Genomic DNA, 23,006 nt, shown 5'->3' on the forward strand with positions numbered 1-23,006 from the left:
CTTATTCCCGGTCAGGGTCGCTGGGGGAGTGTGGGTGGGTAGGGGGGGGGGGGGCTAGAGCCTGTCCCAGCAAGCCTTGGGAGAGAGGCAGGAATACACCCTGGGCAGGTCGCTAATCCATCACAGGGCATTCACATGCTATTTATTCACACGCTCACACATGTGGACCAAGAACCTCCAATTAGCCTAGCCTGCATGTCTTTGGACTGTGGGACTGAACCCGTACGAACACAGGGAGAACATGCAGAAACTCCACCCAGAAAGGCCTCGGCCGGGACTCGAACCCAGCACCTTCTCGCTGTGAGGCGACGGCGCTGTCCATGCACCGTGCTGCCCGGATGCGGCGTGTTCAGACACGTCTGTTGATGGAATATCACATTAAGATTCCAGACTAATGAAACGGGAGAACGCGCGGGGGCGGTCTGTCTCAGGCCGTAATTACGCTCGATACGGAGACGCCGTGGAGGGCGGGGTCAGTGAGACGCGCGCACGGGGGAGAGCCAGCGAGCGTGTGCAGATGTGTCCTCCACAAGGCGCAGGAAGAGCGTTCCCTAGGCTGAGGGTGAGGGAAATTCTCCACAATTCATATTTTAAAGTCGGAAGTGTGACGCACGCTTTCCACAAGCGAACTTTTGTGTCTTGCTGTTTTTTTAATATAGAACACACATCGGGCCTCATTCACAAAACGAGTACGATCACATTTGTTCGTAAACTGCGTACAGGAACGTTTCCAAGAACATTTCGGCATTCATCATTTTTTCTTACCTATATTTGTTCATGGCCGTTTTCTTATACAAATCACAGGAACAGGATTGAGCAGAAAATTTACAAGCAGTCAGCATTCAATCATCTCAATCACCTGGGACATGGACAAAAACAAAGGTCTGCACATGTCATAAATCTCATGTTGTTTTTTCAGAGGAACATTTTAAAGAACAAAAGTACAAATAATTTAAGAAAAGTTTTGTGATGAGGCCTATTGTATAGTGTACACTGTGCACTAAAACAGGGACCCTGGAGAAGCTCACCAGAAACATGTTTATGTGGTATTCAGCACTATTCAGCTCTATTTTCAGCTCTGTGGAGCAATATTAAGCACTATTCAGCTCTATTTTCAGCTCTGTGGAGCTTTATTAAGCACTATTCAGCTCTATTTCCAGCTCTGTGGAGCTTTATTAAGCACTATTCCACTCTATTCAGCTCCATTCAGGTCCAGCTGGGGGTCTACCAATGGGCAGCCGGTACAGAGAAGCACAGTGCCACGCATGATTACCCCTGACATTTTGAAAGGTTGCGCATTTCTTATGAGAAAAACGGGTCCGGGCTACATTACGGAGCGAGACAACACAGCGCATGTCGTTCCGCACGCCAGCATCCCCGGTTTCCGTGTTTAAAAAACGACACTTGAGGCACCCCTGGATGCAAGCGCCCACGCTATCGGGCAGAAAGCAGGGACGGCTATAAATAGCGGCGATTCCAGCGGCACGGACCCGTGCGCCCCGGCAGCGCGCGCGGCCTCTAATCTGCGAAGCGAAACCCCACGGCCCTCCCGGCTCTCAGCAGCCGCCGGGCTCGCAGGGGAGCGCGTGGTCTCCCAGCGCTTTGCGCGCCGAGCGTAAACACCGAGACTCCCAATAAAACGCAGACGCGTTCTCCCAGAATTTACGCCCGCGGAAGGACAAAGGGAACGGAGCGGGCTGCGCACACGGAGGGGTGTATTTTCATTAATGTCGGGGTCCGGCTGGAAAACGCGGAGAAACATCATCGCCGCCGTCGGGCCGGTTTCTCAGGGACGATGAGCCTTACGGTCAATGGGCTGCGATCCCCAGAAGGCTACCGCCATTAGGCGAGAGAGAGAGAGACAATGTGAGGCAGTCCTGCGAAATCCGGTCTCGTTTCACACGTTCGGTCAATAGCAGACGTCTTATAAACCGCTCTGCTAGTTATTTTATGAGGTGTTTCCTCCCAAGGGAGGGTCACGAAGATGACAAAATCAAAACCGACTCAAGTACAAGCAAAGAGACAGGAAAGATATACGTTGCCCGTGTGCGATAAACCCATTGTCTTTCAGGGGAGACAGAAACAGAAAACAGGCTACGAAAAGACAATGGAATACAGATTCCCGACGAGAGAGGACCGTTTACAGATGTGAGGGGAAAAAAACGGCGACACAGAAACATGCTCAATCATAATCGCGGTGCGTGTGGAAACACCTCCTGTGTTTGTGTCCCTGTGCGGCTAATGACATCAGCGCTACCTCAGCGTGTAAACACACTTCAGCTAGGGGAGCTGGAGAGGAAGATAAACAATACCAGCCTATGGGACTACGTGTGTGTGTGTGTGTGTGTGTCTGTGCGCGTGCGTGCGTGACCTAACACACAGGATGTACAGGATCCAACTCTGGAGAGAGAGAGAAAGCAATAGAGAGGGAGAGAGTGAAAGAGGAAGAGAGACAGAGACAAAGAGAGAGGGGGAGAGAAACAGACAGAGAGGAGAAAGGGAGAGAGAGATGCACAGAGAGAGGAAGATAGAGACACGGACAGATCGAGAGTGATGAAGAGGGACAGAGAAAAGTGAGAGAGAGACAGAGAAAGCGCGAGAGAGGGAGAGATAATCTCAGGAGTGCAGCAGAAAGACAAATGCCCTGTAACAGGCAGGATTGTGCTGAGGAGCAGATGGCAGTGACTCACGCACATGCGGACGGGTAAGAGAGACCTTATCCCAAGACCTTGGATGCTTCTCGTTCTGCCCCTTTTGTTTCTACACTGAGCCCTGCTGAGAAGCAGAACGAGAGAGTGGCGCTGAGCAGGTACTTCTCCTCCTGGTCTCAGCCAATCAGATTAAAAGGCCCTCCAATGTCTCCCCTGCATTCATGAAACCACCCGGATCTAAGCCAATTTATTAGCTTCATTTGCCTAATACCCAGAAGGAGCATTTCCCACCGGGAAAGTTGAGAACGAATTTGAAAATGCCTTCTCCATACAAATGCAAAAAACAATATAAAAAACCACAATTCTTAGGTCAAAAAGAACAAACAGGAAAACAGTCCAGCTTCATCAGAATTCCTTTGTGCTCGCAGAACAGGAGAGTGACAAAGCACATTAAAGCCAGGATGCCTGCAGGTGTCTGGGTCCCCTGAGTTTGAGGGGGGGGGTGACAGGGGGGCGTTGCTGGGACATTGCTGGGAGCAAGATTTCAGAGAACGAGGGGGTGAGGGGGGGCTCAGGCATTGATCAGCTCCCCCCCCCCCCCTCCCTCCCTTACAGCAGGTAATGAGCTCACCCTCCATGTAAATGATGGATCACGTCCGAGGATGACTGCCTCTCCGGTGACACGCCGGTCTCACCGCGCTGATAACGAGCGCGGCGGGGAAGCCGCCGCTCCCGCAAATGAGCTCCCGGAGCATAACGACGCCGATGATGATGACGCTAATAATAACGGTTATTACCACTGCAGCCCGCCGGTCCGCCGCTCACGGCCATACTCCAGGTGCCACGTTAGACCGAAGCTTTGTTTTTTGCTCTCGTCGCTGAAGAGGCTGAAGTACCGCAGACACACAACCCCCCCGCACCCCGCACCCCGCACCCCACACGCCGCACCCCGCGCTGGGCTGTGGGACTGCCTTTAATCACGCTTACAGAAAGCCAGGGTCCCTTTTCTTTTAGGTGCAAGACCCAATCTCTGCAGGCTCTCCTCTTGTCCTCACCAGCACCCCCCCCCCCCCCCCCCCCCCCCCCCCCCTCATCTCACTCACTCTCTGTGTCAGCTCAATTTATTTCCCAGTGCTCCTGGGGAAAGCTCGCCTCCTCTCACACGGTGAAATACTGGAATATTGAAACGTGTCCACGGGGCAGTGGGCTCTGAGGCGTTGCTGTGAGCCGGGTCAGCTGTGACCCCGCCCTGTGACCCCAGAACGCAGGTAAACCGGAGATGGGGTGGTTTTCGTACCTCAGGAACCTCGTGTGCGGGCCCCCCGGTGGCGGTACTAGCGGTGTGGGGTCCGCGGCAGAGGGGGCTCAGGTAGTGCTCTGTCCTGAAGAACGGGGAGCTGTGGCCGTGGAGACCACGTGACCCTCTCCTCAGCAGCACATCAAAGGGTCAGCCAAGTGTGACAAGACCAGGTCACGTGACCTGCCAGACCGCAAAGCCCAGCGACCCGGTTAATCATTCCTAACCTCCTGAAGGGAGGGGAGAAATAAACATACCGACTGCACACCGCAGAGGATTTCCACACAACATCAAAAACAGGATCCGTTTAAACATTAAACAGATGTTTATTGGATTTCTATGCGGACAATTTGCTGAACTGTGAAATTAAGTCCAATAATGACTCAGTATATAATTTGTTCATTCTTAAAAATCAAGCCCTACAAAAAAAAAAAAAAAAACATTTCCCTAACTGCTCATTTAAAGGTCCAGGAAACTGAATCCTGTGAATTATTGGCTGATGTGTTGTTTTTACGCCTTTTTGCATTCACATATCACAATTATTTTTAAATGATTCTTGCCAAAAATAAAATATAATGGAGAAACGCTTGTGCTGAGATTGTCTTGCTTGCTCCCTTGACTAAATGCCAGACTTTCGGTAGGCGGGGTTAACAGGGTACAATGAACGCCATTAAAACGTTAAGACCAGTGAAATTCTTTCTGCTTGCAACATTTAAATGATGCTCTTGCCACTTTTGTGGGGGCAAACCAAGATGGAAATGCCTAAACCTTCTCTGGATACAGAAGAACCAATGAGCTTTTTCCTTTTCATTTCTGAATACTGCAATAACCCCAACAGTTAATACTGTAGTGCCCATTTTCATGAGGAAGACTTCACCAACTATCTACAGAAACGATATGGCTTTGCTAAAAAAACTAGCGCTAGCGCATGGTGTAGCAGCAGTGCCTTCCCTTCCAACTGTTGCGGCTAGCCACACTCCAGGCTGCTGCAGAACAGACGCGTGATGGATCGGTAAGCAGGCCTACCTACGTTTGATGGATCGGTAAGCAGGCCAACCTCCGCATGATGGATCAGTATTTAGGCTAGCGAAAATTAAATAGCTTTCAAGCTCATATGTGGAATCAAAGCCTTTCTTTATTCAGGTGGAATGTCCAGACTGCTGTCGAGTCTAATGTTAGTGTCCAGTAGCTCAGTGACACAACGCTATTACAAATGCAATGATCTGCTGGTTTAACTATACAACGATAAAGCCGAGCTTATGTTACTTTCTTTCGTGCTGCCTGGAGGTATAATGTTACGCCACAGGACAACCTGCTCTAGCCTAGCAACGAGGAACTGTTTACATGTGATGTGTCTTACGGATATGAATATTAATGAGCGCAGGATACACGCCCACCCTGTCCTTATCTTCTGAACAGGTCGCGATAATCTAATAGTGCTCATCATAATTTAATTGTTATAATTGGGTTAAAAACCTGCAATAAATATTGAGGAGACAATCAATTGTCATTTCCATCACCACAATTTGAATTCAGTTTCCTGGACCTTTAGAGCTGGTCTCGTCACAAAGAGACATGAAACTAATGTGACTAATGTAATTAGCCTACCTGAAGTTGGTAACAGACACCCACTGCAATAAAGCATGACCAGGTGGCTCGGGGCCACCAAAATCTGGCCACCAGAACTGGTGGCCCGCATGGCCAGTGGATTTTCTCTGTCAAAGGGAGTAGGTTATCAGAATGTCACATTGAGTAACTTTTAATTAAGCAAGCAATTATATTTATTTATATGGAAAGAAAATGTAAAGTACAGCATTGTAATGATTCATTTTTCATGGAACAGAGGAGATGAAAAACCTGTCTTTAAACCAGTAATTGTAAATATTCTCAAAAGGGTTTGCTTTTTTGCCTTTACATCACAAAAATGGACAGAATTTCCCAAAGCCACAGAATGTTTAAAGCAGTGGATAAGCTTACTCTTTGTTCTCTGTGCCAGCATTCTGGCAATACTTACCAGGGTTGTACAGTGCAACTCTTTTGCTCGCATATGACCCAAGTAATTGGAAAATGTGAGAACAACACATAATTTAGGAGCCCTGGTGGGACTGTACATTTTCCTCATAAATTGTGAAAATTGTTGTTGATAAGTGCTTTTATAGCAGAAAATGTATTACGGTAAATACAGCCAATTATCAAGTATAGCTTCTGAGTAGTTTATATTTCTTGAGTGGCGATTTAAGGGAGTCTGTTCTGTAAAATGCACCATGGCTGAAGATCATAATCAGCGATGATCAGTCCACCTTGAAAAAACAGGTGGGGGTTTGGCTTAAGGCAGCTGAATGACACCTGCCTAATCCAATCTCTAGCCACGAAACAAGTTTTCATTTAACTTTAGGTACAAAATCATGTCAGTTACAAATCCTGTGGCGAACATATTATAGCAATTAGCAAAATGTCATTATGCACCACTTTTCCCCAGTCCAGCAACTTAGGTGCTTAGAATGCGCTCTCAACTATCTATTCCATTTGTTGCATTTGGCATTTAGCAGAGGTAGCAAAATTTATATTGATAGATTTTTCATTTTGTTTGTTAAAAATCATCCTTACATTGTTCAAATTGTTAATTGCCTATTTCATCAGTGAAAACTTGATGTATGAATAGCTAATCCAAGTAAAAGTGTAACCTTTTTTTGCATGTAACCTGTATCCTGCTGCCACTCCACGAGGTCAAACAATCTTAAATATTTAGTGAAGTAAAGCAATAATGCTACCATAAAATTGTAAAGGTAGCTATAACGATTAGTAGCTATTAGCAGCTATATAAATAATTCAGCCAATGAACTGCTTGAATGTTAATCAAGGGGGGATCCATTTTTACCTTGTTTGTTAACTCATCAAAAGGTGCAGTACTATATCTTACGTTTAGTCTCACTTAGTCTTATACACACCTGCATTTGAAACATTTACCTTTGTGGTAATTATTTGTGCGTGCATGAGTGTAAAAGATCTGGGACATTTTGACCCATCATTGCAAAGTTGCTGCTGCTCCACACAGGAGCTGAGCCGAGTCTGCTCTGCGGCAGAGCTCTAAGAACGTCTTATCTCTCCCCGCTCTTTCAGGGCTATTGTTACAGGAGAGGCGGCCGTACTGAGCATGCTCCTGAATGCCCCCCGTGGTCGGCATGGAGACCAGGGGGAGCGCCGCTGCTGCCCTGGACCTGTGAGTGGAGGAGGAGGAGTCTGTGTGTTACCTACTGCCCTGTAATATGAGCAGGTCTGCGGCGGGACCAGGACAATCAGCAGCTTGTGTGAACTGAGCTGTTCTCTTACAGTAACAGCCATGCCCCATTCAATTATCAGCCTTCTTATAAAGGGACAGCCATGCACTATCCAATAATCAGCTTTCTTATGAGGAAACAGCCAGGCACTTTCCAATTATCAGCCTTATTGTATAAGGAACAGCCAGACACTGTCCAATCAGCAGCCTTCTGATAAAGGAACAGCCACACACTGTCCAATTACAGCCCTTTAATAAAGACCTCCCCAAAACAGTGCGGCACCTCACATCAGCAAGACTCAGCCAGTTTAACACGCATTAAACATCTCACTTCCTTCAGTGAGTGAGAAACAGCTCTCGGGGTATTTGTGTCAGCGAGCAAATCAATAGACAAACCAAAGTGCATTATTCAAAATGCAAATACATGAAAATCAATACCCCTGAAAGAAAACATTCAGAATAGAAAATGAATTGAATAAACATTGCGGTGTGCAATAACAAAACACTGTGTGATGAGCCCGTTACTCTAAACCGAGGACCACAAACGAGTAAGAAGTGCGCTGTAAAGATGTTTGTGAGAACGCTGAAGAAGCTGTGGAATACTGGCAGCGTGCTCTTCAGATCGTCCAGGGTGCCGTCATGTGAGCTGGTCTCCGTGATGTCAGCGGGCGGGGTTAGCTCACCACTCACAGCATCACCAGCGCCGGTGTGACACGGCTGCTCCGGGGACCGTTACTGAGGGTTCTGCACAGCCAATTAAAGGGCCACTCCCCAGAAAAAAACAGCACCGTTTAACTTGCAACTGCCTTTTAGCAAGCGTCTCTAATTGGTGCATGAATGGGCTTTCATACAGGCTACAAAAACAAGCAGTAAATACCTGGGAAACTGTCCAATTTTTCAAGTCACTACACCTTAATAGGCTACGATTAAACAAATTGCAGGAGGAACCCAGTGAATCTGTTTGGTTTGACCTACAAGGAACTCATAAATCTGTCTTTTAAGGGGCCTTTACTGCCTGATAATATGGCCAATGTAAAACTATCCTTAAAGTTAACATCAAAATACAGTATATACTGTCCTTTCCAACAAAACCAAAAATTTATCTCAAGCTCCAGTATGGACTTTGTGTAATAATACTGACATTAAAAATTAATTGTGTTTTTAAAGAGCGGCATTGTACAGAATAGGTTCTGCTGCACATCAGATAGAAGACCGTGTTTTTTTTTTTTTTTTTTTTTTTACCATTTTCAGATTTTTACTCACGCTAAATGAATGATAATTTAGGTCAAGTGTCCAATCACCTGTCCCGCTCACAGCTAAACTGCTCTCAAATTGAACGGGGCCCATAAAACCTAGGGACGTGGCTCCTGCTTGGCCCTATTGCTTTGATAGAGATCAGGGATCAGAAACGCATTCGTTCCGAACGCCATCAGTCCCCGGGACGCGCTCGCCCATGGAGGCCTCCGTCGGGGCGGGGGGCGTCCCTGAGGCGCGGGCTCGTCCGCGGCCCGGCGCGGCTCCGCCCAAAACGGCCGCCGGATTAAAATTTATGAGGGGGCTCCGCCGGGCCCCTCCATAATTAATGGCCCTGCGCGGTGATCAGTGAATCATAGACAGCCATTTACAGAGAAAACCTCTTTCAGGACCGGCCTCCCGTTACATCCCCCCCCCCCACACACCCCCCAGTAACCCGCCGCGGGAGGGGCGGCGAGAGGGCTTATTTCCACTTGGACGTGCGAGGCCCGCGTGCTCCAGGATGTAACTCATGGGGCTTTCCCTCTATTCCCCCCCCCCCCCCCCCCCCCCCCCCTACTGACCAGAGCAAGGAGACAGAGCGAGGAAAACGGACAAAGGGCCTGGAGCTTATTTACGGCCTTCGGCTTCCGAATCGGCGGAGGAAGCTGAGGTGCGGGGAAGATCCCGCTCCGCGCCCCCTGCGCAGTGACCGTCGGCGCCCCGGGGGGGGGGGCGTGTTAAAATACAGCCCCGCCTGTTTGTTTTCTCAGCGAGGGCCTCCGCTGTTGCCAACCGCGCGGTCATTGTGTGCGACACAACGAGGGGCCTATTCTAGCCGGCCCGATGGGAAACAATCACTCAAGTGATAGATCACACAGCACAATGCACAAAGAGTGGGATGCACAAAGAGTGGGCTCTTGGTCCTGCCCAAATTACAGTATTATTTAAGACTGGTTACATCACTGCGAGCTACACGACAACATTGTCGGTTTGCCAGTGAGAAGAATTACAGATGAGGACTGAATCGCAAACAAATTACACTTTCTTATCTCAGTCCTTCAGCCAAAGACAAACCACAAAGCCGACAGACTTTACAAACCCCTTTACATGTGTAAGCTGCCGAATTCATAAATGAATGAAACTTCTTCACAACGAGCTTCCCTCCCCTGCATACTGAACTTCAAAACTCCCATTTCATTAACTTTAAATGGGCTGCAAAGATTGCAGCAAAAGCCAGGAACAGCCTTTAGGGCAGTTCAGAGGCATGCAGCGGGGGTACTCAGGCCTGGAGTGTGAACACGGTGACTGGGTTCAATACTCACATGGAATAATCTGATCACATCATCGATCAGTGACCCGGCCTAAGAGGCGGGGTCACCACTATTACGGTGGCCCTCGCTGGTGTTCATGAGATGGCAATTTGCACAGTGCACCCTCAGTCACATTTAACATCATACCGCTGGTGATGGCAGAGAACAGTGATGTAACCTGCCCCCCCCCCCCCCCTCCACACCCATATGACACATTGCTGAATCAGGTCAGGACTCATCCGTCCCAAGGCCCTCTGAAATGAGGTTTCCACGGCAGGCCCGCGCTGCGCTGGCAGATCCTGGGTCTGGAGTCTGCGCGAGGAAGACGTGGATTACCGCATCCCTGAGAGGCTGGGAATGGGCACCGCTCGCCTAATGGACGTGTCTTAGACCGCAGAACCCATTCATCAGTCATAACCCATTCGCCACTTACGCTGAAATCCCCATCCAGTGATTCTGTTCAGCGCTCAGTCGCACACACACACACACACACACACACACACACACAAACAGAATAGACTATTTATCATCACACACTAGCCTCCAGTACACGAATAAAGGAAACTGTGCATCTGAAGGGATATTCCTGGCTTCCGGGACTCTCAGGCTGAAGTCAGTGTTCGGTTTGCCTGAGGAGTCTCTCTCTGGGAGGAGTGGAGAGGGGTGGTATACTCATAAAAATGCATCCGCCGCAATTTTTAAGGAAATAAGAAAAAAAGGGGCTTGAACACTTTGAAGCCTCAATATTTACATAACAAAGAGGTAGGAGCCTCTGTACAGTGACAAATGCAGCCACTGCATTAGCAACGGGGAATATCTGGGGACAAAGCAAGATGAGAGGAGTCACTGTAACCGATCTGGCTTGGAAAACTGGTCTTACATTTCTTCCCTTAATCAGTCCTACACAGTGTGCAACACAAGCATTCCTCTCTGCTCGAGTCAATTCAACTTTTGGACCGCATCGTCACAGATTTTAATGAGATTTGGTATACTGATTGGGTTTTATAAGAAACCCCTGGAATCAAAATTACACTCATCTTGGATTGTTAATCTGGGAGATATGGGCTAGCAATGTTTGGGCTAATTAGCACAACTCCATGACTCTGCCTTGCTATATCTACAGTACATTACTATAGGGCATAAAGAAATGGTGCTTGCATCATTAAAGGTAAAGGTATTAAAGGTATTTTCCAGTTCTGTCTTTTACATACATACTTTTTTGACTACCCTTAGTCTTTTTACTCTATTTCTACTAGTACTGCCACAATGCTTGGGTTTTTCAAGCTAACTTAAAGGTTTGCCCTCAAACTTTCCTTTTTAGTTCCTAACAATGTTTTCACACAGTTTTCATCCGCTCACAACTGACAAAGCAAATGTCAGACTCCATCCAAGATACTCAGAAATTAGGATTGAAATGGTGCGTTCACTTCAGGAATCACTAAAATTTGCAAGCATCAAACGTTTCATTATGGTTGCATATGATGATAATTGGTGGCTGGGCTGTGTTGGGAAAATGCCCTGCACTGGAGAATTTAATTTTTCACTTTCTGCATCCTCATGGACCATCTCCACCATACACATCTCCATACTGCCCCGATACACATGTGAGTGACGGACCACCAAGATGTGTAAGTGGCGGTTGAACGAGTCACGGTAACTGGACGGAAATAAACAATGCTGAGCAGAGAAACAGTCCTTGCATCAAAGGCTCAGAGGGAGCACAAATTGAAAATATAATGTCGGGGCTTTTCTTATTTCTGCAAGTTATCTTATTTCATCTCCATTTTTGAAAGCAATTTCAGTCTGACTCTTTTCTTGCCCTCTCTTTGATTCGATGAGGATTCCTGCTCTCACCGAGAGTGGATAATAAGTCTTCATTTCGTCTGCAGCGGCTCAGTTTGTGTCTAAGACAGGCTGGATTTGGACTTCATTTGGGGAGCCTTTGCCTTGAGGCTGACACTGTTTCTTCCGCATCAACTTGTCAAAGTTACCAGTTTTGATCATCTCCATGTTTTGTCATTAGTTGCATTGTAACTCCTAGTGGGTATCCTCCAGGGTACCTTTCAGAACACTTTTTGTTTTTCTTTCTCCCATTTTCTTTCTTATTTTGGTTGTTTTTGTTGAGTGGCCATTTTTGTTAGTTCCTGGCAATCCTTTGTTTGCTTGGAGGAACAGAATCGACACTGCTTCTTAACTTCATTACATCAAGGTAGTGCATTATACATTTTACCTGTGCCTGACTATTACATTACATTACATTACATTACAGGCCTTTAGCAGACGCTCTTATCCAGAGCAACTTACACAACTATTACATAGCATTTACATTGCATCCATTTATACAGATGGATATATACTGAAGCAATGCTGGTTACTCACTTCAAGTGTGCTCAATTCAAGAATCAACCACTGTTCAACAACGTTGTAAGGAATTAGCGATGTGATGCCACCTCAGGTAAGTAATGATATCTGGGTAATGACTCAAACAGCAAAGACCACATTTTCTGGAGGTGTTGATGACATTATAACTTAACTTCAGAAAAACAACTGATCCATTTGGAAACACAGGCTTTTTATTGTAGATCAACTTTCAAAATTATAATCACTCATAACTTTGTTACCTTTGATTTTGGGGTCAAAATTGTACATGTGTAAAAGACCTTTAAGATATAAGAAGAATTTCTGTATGACCAATAGTAATGGGGATATGGCAAGTCAAAATTATAGTCATGCTAATTACTGTATCTGAAACTTCATTAGTCCATATCTGCCAGATTAATGATCTGAGAGTCATTTTGGTTCCAGCAGTTTATTATAAGACCAAATCAGCATGCCACATCTCATTAAAATCCACCATGATGCGGTCCAAAAATGTGTTGAACTGACTTAGCCTATTAAGAACTTAATACTTATTGGTTAAATCTCTCCCTCCTTTACCACACAACACAATGCCACCTCAGGAGTCATGTGACACACAAAGCAATCTTGTCAAAATCACCCATCGTGTCAGCTGTCAATCAATAATCCAGCTTGATAATTGTCAAGTCAAAAAAAGCATGTTAACCGGGATCTAAAACTAATAGACCACAGTCCTTTAATGGTACCACCATGGAGCCAGGAAACTGTAGTGCACAGCCTGTGGGTGTTATTTTGTTAACATAGGGCCTGCTGAACTGGTGAATTCTTTATTTAGCTGAATAGAACTACACTCATTTTGATGGTGCAAGGCAGTTGATTATAAGCAGTGCTCAAAATCTATGAGTCCCAATCCCAATGATAAACCTTTTTACCTTAAACAGTAGAGTGGAAACCAACCATTCAGCCAATGAGAAGATAATCCCAGTTTAAAAAAAAAGATTACATTCCACATGCGCGTGACCTGAATTCCCCAAAACCCTCGGGCAAAAAGGCAAGAGAAATGAAGGTATTGGTCAGAATTCCGAGACACAGAGTCTTGTGTATTTCTTTGGACAAGGCCTTGTGTTAGTCCTGTATAAAATGAAAATATCAGACTTTCACAAAGTAACACTGGTTTAAACTCGAGTGAGTTAAAAAAATACAGGATATTGACTAATTGCAGATCAATTGCATTCCTGCTCTGTAAACGGGTCAGCTATTAGGCATGGAACAGTTCATTCTATACTGATGACCTAATGTTCCTAAAATACCCTTCAGCAGAAGGGCACTGTGGGTAGATATCTCTCACTGTCACTCAAACCCAAATAAAGCACTCCAATAAAGGACTACTGGAGAGACACCGTTAGAGCAAATCACATGAGGATAGGACACAGTTTGGGAAGTCTGGTTCTCTCTCTGTCACTCTACTGATGCTGTCACTCTCTCTCGCTCCACTGACCCTGGTGCTCCCTGTCGTTCTACTGACCCTGGTGTTCTGTCTCTGTCACTCTACTGACCCTGACATTCTCTCTGTAGTTCTACTGACCCTGGCATTCTCTCTGTAGTTCTACTGACCCTGGTACTCCCTCGTGATAGGATGTCTGGCAAGTCCTACCCCACATCTCACATGACCGTCCAGTTTCATTTTGAAAACTCTGCAATGCTCGCATTTTCTACTGACAAAATAAGATGAGACTGGTCAAAATGTGACTGAAAACTGTGCAAACAAGCTTTAAGTAACACTAGCGCAGTCATGCACAGCACCGCCCTACTGTACATAGATGGAATATCCCCGTTTCACCTCACACAGCTTGTGTGCCTCTTTGGTTTGGTTTGGTTCTCACCTTTGTGCCTGTTTGCAAAGCAGCCCCCAATACCACCATTTTGACTGTAATGTCCTTTTTTCAAGCCCGAGAATTCCTTTATTGATTCATATTTCATTATATCCAGTGTTTCATGTTACTGGTTTGAGGGTGGGAGTGCTTACGTGTAGTTTTATCTATATAGTTGACTCAATAAGCTGCTTAATGTATAGAGCTGGAGTGCTAAGGCAAGACCGGTAAGTTTCTCATTGGCCACAGTAATGAAAATATACAATATATCTTGACGCAATGAAGACTATGGCAATCCTAAGAAATAATATACTACAGTAACTTACAATTATAGTTAAACATGCGTCATGTACCTAAAAATTTTCCTGGATATCCGATTCCAAACTTTGTGGAAAACACCCAGAAGCATTTGAAAATAAATTTCAGCAAAATTTCCAAACAAAACCCTTTTTTTTCCCTGGATGCTAATTTGGGCTTTATGTATCTCATCACTGCTTTGGCGACATCATCATATGCACAGAATACAAATCCCCGCCTGTCACAGGCGAATCCAAATGACAGGCGCAAAGGAAGTGACATCTAATTACCACAGACGTGATGACACAGGCTGGGGAAAGATTTTTTAAATGTGTAGCATGGGCATTGATTCAAGGGTGATGAGAAATAACAAGGTGGAAACCCCTGCGTGTGTGTGTATGCGTGTATGTGTGCTTGTGTGTGTGTGTAACATCCAAAGCTAGGCCCATTTTAAAGTTTCCCTAGCCCGGCCTGCTTATTCACCAGAGCGTGGACAGTAAGTGCTGATATTAGCATTTTATTAAGTGACCTTTTCGCTTCCACCCTCAGTCTAAGTAGCATTCATTTCCCACTTGTGTTTTCCGCCAGGCAGAAAAGCAGCTCTGCCAACTAACAAAGACATACTTCTCGCACACACAGGGACTTAGCTGCTAGTACGTGCCCTTATAATTTATTTTGTAACAAATATAAATGCTCTAAGATTACATTCATTTATTCATTTTGTGCTAAGCTCGTTTACTGATGCCTTGTACCTTTTGGGCAAGCATCCAACAAGTTACTCTGTTTGCAATTAAATTGCCGTCCAAGTCCTGAAAGCACTTCTGGTGCGACCCTAAGAACCGTAAAGTGTCCCTCTTCGGTGCCAGCATGTACCTCATTGGTCCTTTTCTCTGTACTCTGATTTATGTAACTGGGCACTCGGACAGACTTCAACTTAACAGGACAATCAAATAAAATCTGAAATATGACTGAGCATTAATGTAAATAATATAATAACGACTCTATTAAGCCATTGATGAGACAGAAGCAGGCTAGGGGGTCAGCAGGGATGAACATCAGATCACTCTCTGATCTAATCCTGGAATAGCACACACATTATACATGTTAATGGCTGATGACACAGATAGCTGGCAGTTGATATCTTACACATTTACACAGCTGTACATATATTCCGCTCAGTGGGAAAACTACAGTGCCTCAGCTGTGACTTGAACCCGCAACCTTCCTGTCATAAGTTCAGGTGACAGGTCACAAAAAGTTTAAGGTCAGGAGCAGGAAGCACGCCCCGGCCTGGTTTTCCTGGGGCAGGACCCACAATCAGAGCCAAAACAAAAGGGCTGGAAGTGGTGTGTAGAACTGAAGGAAATTTCCCCAGAATTAGTGCGTCAGTATAAGAGCTGCTTTGGTTAGTGACGTGGTCAAGCCCCAGCTGTGTACATGTTAATTACCCTGCAGGTAATTAGCAGTGTGCTTCAGTGCCGCTCCGCTGGCTTGGTACCCGCCTGGCGCCCTTTGTTGACTGTCTGTTAGCAAAGGGGGTGGGGCTACCGGGCACATTGTCTAGAGCCGCTTTGTTTCTATCCAGCTGCAGCTACTGTTTTACAGGAGAACAATTTACAATCCAGCCGCACACGCGCTGGTACACCGTGCAGTGGGAATACAACCACACGCACGCGCTGATACACCATGCTGTAGGAATCCAGCCACACACACACACACACACACACACTGATACACCATGCGGTAGAATCCAGCCACACACACACACACACACACACACACTGATACACCATGCTGTAGGAATCCAGCCACACACACACACACACACTGATACACCATGCTGTAGGAATCCAGCCACACACACACACACACACTGATACACCATGCTGTAGGAATCCAGCCACACACACACACACACACAGATACACCATGCTGTAGGAATCCAGCCACACACACACACTGATACACCATGCTGTAGGAATCCAGCCGCACACACACACACACACACACACACACACACTGATACACCATGCTGTAGAATCCAGCCACACACACACACACACACAGATACACCATGCTGTAGGAATCCAGCCACACACACACGCTGATACACCATGCTGTAGGAATCCAGCCACACACACACACACACACAGATACACCATGCTGTAGGAATCCAGCCACACACACACAGATACACCATGCTGTAGGAATCCAGCCACACACACACTGATACACCATGCCGTAGAAATTCAGCCACACACACACGCATGCTAATACACCATGCTGCAGGAATCCAGCCGCACACACACACTGGTACACCGTGTGGCAAAATTCTCGTCACAATGGTGGAAAAAGCTTAAAAAAAAAGACCAGGTCAAAGCCTAGTATATGCCTGGACCGGCCGACCAAAGGTGTAACTTCATAACTCGGCCCACCAATGGTGTAACTTCATCACTCAGTCACAGACATTCACGTTTATAGGGTTGGCCCCGCTGTTGCGGTCCAGCCAAAAACCCCACAGAAACCAAACAGCCTCAAATAAAACAATAAAATAAAAGGCGGGTTGTGATAGCCCTGTGCTGGATAAGTATGGTGCATGCACATCAGCTCCCAGTAGCCTATATCCTGTCAGTGCATCTCACCATTTACTATTTTAAACGGGGCAGGACTATATTCTTGAAAAACACACAACAATGGCGGGCACCCCACGGGCAAGCGTAAGATGAATTTCCTGAGGGAAGGACCCCCGCTAAGAGCCAGGCGCCAAACGCTGCTTCCGCGCAGTCGGCAGAGGGGACGGGCACTCCAAACGCACTCCCCGTCTCTGCACAATGAGGGGAGGCTGCCCTTGCTAACGCACCGCTGGCGAGGTCAGAGGGGGTCCTCGCCGCGCGCCGCTCCGTTTCGTATCGCATCGCGCTCGCTGGACGCGTGAGCGCTTCACGCGAGCGAACGAACGGCAGCCAGGGGCTGCGGCCGTGCGCGAGCGATGACCTCATGGGCACGCGCGGCCGCGTTAGCGGGGTAATTCTCTCGCAGGTGCTGATGTGTGAAGCTTCAAGCACAGCGTTTTATACTGTGCCTTTTATTATGACTGCACACTGTAAAGAGCAAACAATGGGTTTACGCCAGAGGAAGAAAATCCGGAAAATTCACTGCGAGACTAAGAAGATAAGCACTGCGCTTGAATCGAAATTTCCACTTTCTTCTTCATTAGCACATAATAAGCCAGCTAGGCGTTCTTTCTTCTGCGTGTTATTATGCGCTACAATTTCATCTGATGAATTTAATTCTGAAAGACAACACGGGGCACCTGACACAAAGGCTTTTCTTCTCCAAGATTATTTATTTACAGAAGCAATCAGTTTCTCTGCCTCGACTTGGCTTGTATGGAGTCACCGTTTCGATGACTCTGAATCATCCTTACTTACATTGAGATAAACGCAGCCAACAGTCAAAGCCCGGATTCCGGCCAGCAGCTTAATGTAATACAGACTGCATTCTGCCCATTAATGCTCCAAATTAAAAGCGTGCGCCGTGGCGAGTGTCTCAAGCATGCATCAGCAATGTGCCGAGAAAGCCTTTCACCTGCCAAACGGTATCCTGTGACCCAGCCTGAGTGATTATTCTGTCTTATTAACTCTAGTGCTATCGACCCCTGCCGCCGCGCCGCGAGACCGCCCGGCGAGGGGCAATAAAACCACAACAGCGTCACCTGATCTTCGCTCGATCCATTGTTCAAATACGTAAAAGGTTATAACTGGGAAACGTAGGGGGAAAAGAGTGGCATGCGGACCCAACCTGATAAAGCCATCGGCGGTTTCGCGAAGGTAACTGTATCACTGGGTCATCCTCTCCAGTTCAGTCTGATCCCACCTCTTTCCCAGACTCGATGATTGAAGCTGAGCAAATTATGCAAATTTGCCATTCCTTATGCTTTGTTATGCTAATGTGTGGCAGCATTTTTTTCCTGTAGCTCACTAACAGCAACATTCATGCTTTGTAAAATAAGTTTCCATTTGACAAGATCAAATGACTGCATATGCATACATGCCTAAACTCCTTAATGCTTCATTTTCATATGTCGCCTCACATAAAGTTCTGGGACAGTTGATCTGAAGCTGAGCTTAAACCAACCCATCTTTATGCTGAAGCCAGCCCAGTTGTATAAAACACGACAAAGGTTAACAAGGAAGGCATCTCATGAGTAAATCTTAAATGAAAGGCATTAACGAATGGGAAGAAGGCTTTTTTTGTGTCTTTGTGTACCCTGGGGAGACACAGGGGACTTGAGATGACAAGGAATACTGCCTGACTGCCCCAGGGGACAGTTACAATGTGCAAAGTATGGCCTGGGTCACAGCCCATCCTTTTAAATACAAAATCAAAGAGCATGCACAAATGAAAAACCACTCCAAAAATCAATCACACTCAATATTTAATGAGTTAATAAGAGATTAGAGATGGGTTCTTAAAAAACGTTGCGAACAAAGGTCTTTCCTACACAGCTTTAAATAGGCCTACTAGAACTATGCAATTTCACATGCACGCACACACACATACACATGTATTTGCACATGCCCCCCACTGCACCCCTCTACAATTTGTTAGGCATGGTCGGCAGGTCGTTAGCTTCCACAGCTGAGAACTTCTAGGCAAACCTTTTACAGTACCAGCTGGAGTCCACCTGTTCTTCATAATGACAGGCTTACCCTTCTCTATACCTGCTTAAGCCTTATGCAACCTGCTCCTTTCACATCAACCTTTTTGTACGGTTGCTGGAGCACTGCTACCACCTCTGCCAAGTTTTCTTCTCCTGCCAAAGCATTTACGGGTAGGCACGTGCCCCCCATCTTTCCCGGTACTATTTAACTTGTGTGGCCTCGTTGGGCCGTTGACCTTGATGTCCACAGGAACACCGACAGAAAGGACCACACACCCTTTTGCGTTATAACCCGTTATTTCTAATTGGAAACACAAAGAAACCCTCCTTGCACAAAACGATCGCCAGCACAAAACACTATTTGAGCTTTCAGTGCTTTAAATTATTAATTACTTGCAGCCAATCCACGCAGATGGTTTGAATAGGTCTACATGCAGTGGTTTAAAACGATGTTCTGTATCGTGACTCAAGCCGAAACATTTGTAACCACTAGCCCTGAAACAGCCAATTGAAGCATCTTGCCCTCGAGGCGAATTTCTGGCTATTGAAGCCATATTTATCTAACGGTTTCAAATTCAATTACACGGTCGATGAGACAAATAAAACAAAAAAACTTATTAAAAACCCACATAATATATTTTCTTCTTTTGGTCACATGTAACCGCTTTGGTTTCCTTTTTTACGAGACAATCATAGCCTGCTCCACTCCACTTCAAGACGAGGCATGTCCTACGCGAAATACACACACACAGCCGTAATCGCACTAGCATTTCAACCAGTGTAGGATAAAGCAGAGACCAAAAATCACTGACCGATAAAAGTGAAATAAATATTTTACTGACAATGAAGCCCTTCCAACCACCAAATTATTTAAATTCTAGCGCCTACAGACAAAACTGTATAAGGGTATTCGATAGCGGTGACGGAAGCCACCCCATGCATTATTTTCATGAGGCTATTTTTGTAAAGAAGCGAAAGGAAGACTGATTGGGAAAGTAGATGTAGGCTACTCTCCGTATTGCTAATGGATAATTGCTTATTAGGCCTCCAAGTCTACTTTATTACTATTTTCCACATGAACACTGATCAGCCCACCTGGCTAACGTAGCTACACCTTAACATTTTAGAAACTGGGGGAAACGTTTTAAGGGGAAAGCCACTTTAAAATATACAGAAAAACACCTGCTAATGACATAGACTAAATACATATGTTTAGAGAAACCCAAGATTCCCTCAGTCTGTCACTTCTTAAAATACCCTAATACTCCCCTCAAGTCCAAACATCCTGATTAAAGAAAGAGCAGCATGCTTTCATATATTACTAAACAATCAAAAACAGAGCATTCAGCAAAATGCCACACTTCAAACAGTAAGGGCCGGAAATAAGTAGCATAACTGGAGGCTATTTGTATGCAGATAGGTAGCAAACACACACACACACACACACACACACACACAACAGAAAACAGGATTCACCAGAGAGCAGCGTTACTAACACCGAGAGAGCTATAATGAAAATAGGTCGCCATATGAAATTTTAACCTTGATACAGCAGCTACCACTACCTCCATAATCTGTAACAACAGTTAACTTAGAGGACACGATGTGCAGTTTTAGGCATTGTTAAAACATGATAATAATTATTATCTGTTGTTACTCACGGGGATGTTCCGTTGTTCCTCTTGGCTTCTGAGGTGAGCAGCGCTCCGCACGCCTCTGAATCACAAGCAGCAGAGCACGAGAACAAGGCTGTGCGCCTCGCGCTCGCTTAAACCACACGCGCTCCCATCGACTTATCAGAATTTAAGCCTCGTTCACTCGTTTTTCCCCGCCGTTGAACGGCGAGCATTACCTTCTGTTTCTCTTTGTCGCTTGATCTTCAGTAACATAGTACGTTGCACGGGAACCTTCCTCAAACTGTCCCCAGGGTAGAGCTGCGAGACAGCCCCTTGCATCTCCTTGGAAACCACACAGGACACGCTCCTGCTCTGCTGCTGATTGGTCAAATTGAGAAAAGCTATAAGACCCTTTAAGAACGTGTCCCCCGTCTGAACAGAAAAATCTGTGGAAGTATGCAATCTCTTAGCAACTTATGAGATCTCAAGTCATATTACTGGAAACATATTTTTTTATAAGCAAACATCCCGCACAGAGCGCCAAGATATTGAACTTTGATAGTACTCCAGCAATATTAGATGGATTTAGGAGGGATTAAATACTGTAACCTGAGGTAAAATTGCATTTAAAACTCAACCATCACTGTGGTAAATTGACCACATAAATTGACCCCTGACAATCTTCTTGCAGAGTTCACGGTTGCGGTTCGTGTTGAGCAAACCTTTGTCGTGATAGCTTTATCGTAAATATTCTTATATAAAATGACAGAAAATAAGTAAAACAAAAGCTTACGGGCACCACTGCCCTCAAGATCCCATTACAGAGGGCGTAATAGGATCCAATCGTAAAGAGGGTATCCTGGTGAACATGACCCGCTGTCAGAATATTAACTTACTCCACAAGGGGGACTCACCTTTTGTTGTAAAGTTGTACTGTGAACTTGAAATATGTTGCTAAGAGACAACATACTTTACATCCACTGGTGATGTGCAATTCTAGATTATTGTTAACACCATTGGCATCACAAATGAACGGCGTAGCCTTGGTCTTTGGACCTATCTTTAGTAGTCTACCTATATCTACTAGTTCTATGTGCCATCCTGAGAAATACTCAATTCTTGTATAAAATAAAAATATTTTATATGATGATCTTATTAACGTTTTATACAACACGACCAGTAAGTCCACTCGGTATTTTACCCCGCAAGTTAAAATTTAGTTTGAAAAGGGGGAAAAATAAAAAGTTAGTTGGTCCATATCGACAGTTGACTGATGAATGATGAAACAGACTAGAGGCTTAGGCGTGGAACACAGGCGCGGGGACAGAGGATAATTTTCTCTCGTTCATCTTCAGCTGGCAGGCAGCGCCTGTCTTAAACTCGATTTCCGACAAAAGGGCCCAGCTGAGTGTCTGGCAACTTGTAGGCTATCTCCAGACTCACAGATTCAGAGGTTGCAGACCTCACCTTCATAATAATAAACCCTTATTCCCAGAATAATAATAAACCCATGCTCCCAGTATGTGTGCGATGACATAATCTCAGTAATCACATACCATCCGCTTTTGTCATACTCTCATTTTTAAAGTCCGAGAGCTAAATACGTTTTTGCGAATGCACGTATGCAACAGCATATGGTGAAGGATTAGAACCGGTTAACAGTTTGAGAAAGCAGGAGCTTAGCAGCGCTCCTCTGAAGGACCGAGGGTAAGCGGGGTCCAGTCAATTAATTACTTTTGACGCCTGGGGCTGGTTTTAATTTAAAACTCCGACTCACTAGCAAATCACAAATTAAAAACCACGTACAACAGGGTTCATAACCTGAAGTGCAAACCCCATATCCAGGGATGCGTCATTTTCCTGCAGGTATGCCAACATTTGGATTTAAGGCAATCGCAAACATTTATTTTGCAATGTTCATGTTCATGAAAAGCCAAGTTTGGAAAGCTGTTCACTTAATCATTTAGGTATGCAAACACAGGCATTATAATTGATACTGTTTATGTTATAGCCACATGAAATACAGCAAAGTAAATGACAAAATTTCATGCCATTTCATTTGCCATTTGAAAAGAACATACTGTGATCTGCACTAATGGTTACCACACAAATAGGAATGTTTCATCCTCCATTTTAATCAGGTTGCTACTTTTTAAATTTATAAATATATACAAAACGTAGTCTGTCTAAAGATGAAAATGATAAACCTAAGAAATCCCCTGGTGCTTGCATCACATTCCAACAATATGTAGCCAGAGTGGATCGATACAGTCTAAGAAAATCCAGAGCTAACCTTGAGTAGAGAGGAGACGGCCGCCAGCGATAGTCTGCGTCTTTTCTGGACCAAATGAAAGGATACCGTGCGCTGCGAGGTAACTCAGTATGCCAGGGAAATGTTTACCCAACAGAGCAGTCTGTGGAACCTGCAGG

At 45.5% G+C, this 23,006-nt stretch overlaps 1 protein-coding gene across 1 annotated transcript in view; it reads right to left on the bottom strand.

The window, feature by feature from the left end:
• The window catches only part of si:dkey-91i10.2 (uncharacterized protein LOC555224 homolog), a 48,682-nt gene extending 27,736 nt beyond the window's left edge, over positions 1-20,946 (bottom strand). The window contains 1 exon segment of the mRNA XM_035408398.1: positions 20,622-20,946. The gene's annotated coding sequence lies outside the window, so the exon portion shown is untranslated.
• Positions 20,947-23,006: the final 2,060 nt, after the last annotated feature.

This window comes from Anguilla anguilla, chromosome 3 (genome assembly GCF_013347855.1).
Source record: "Anguilla anguilla isolate fAngAng1 chromosome 3, fAngAng1.pri, whole genome shotgun sequence".
NCBI lineage: Eukaryota > Metazoa > Chordata > Actinopteri > Anguilliformes > Anguillidae > Anguilla > Anguilla anguilla.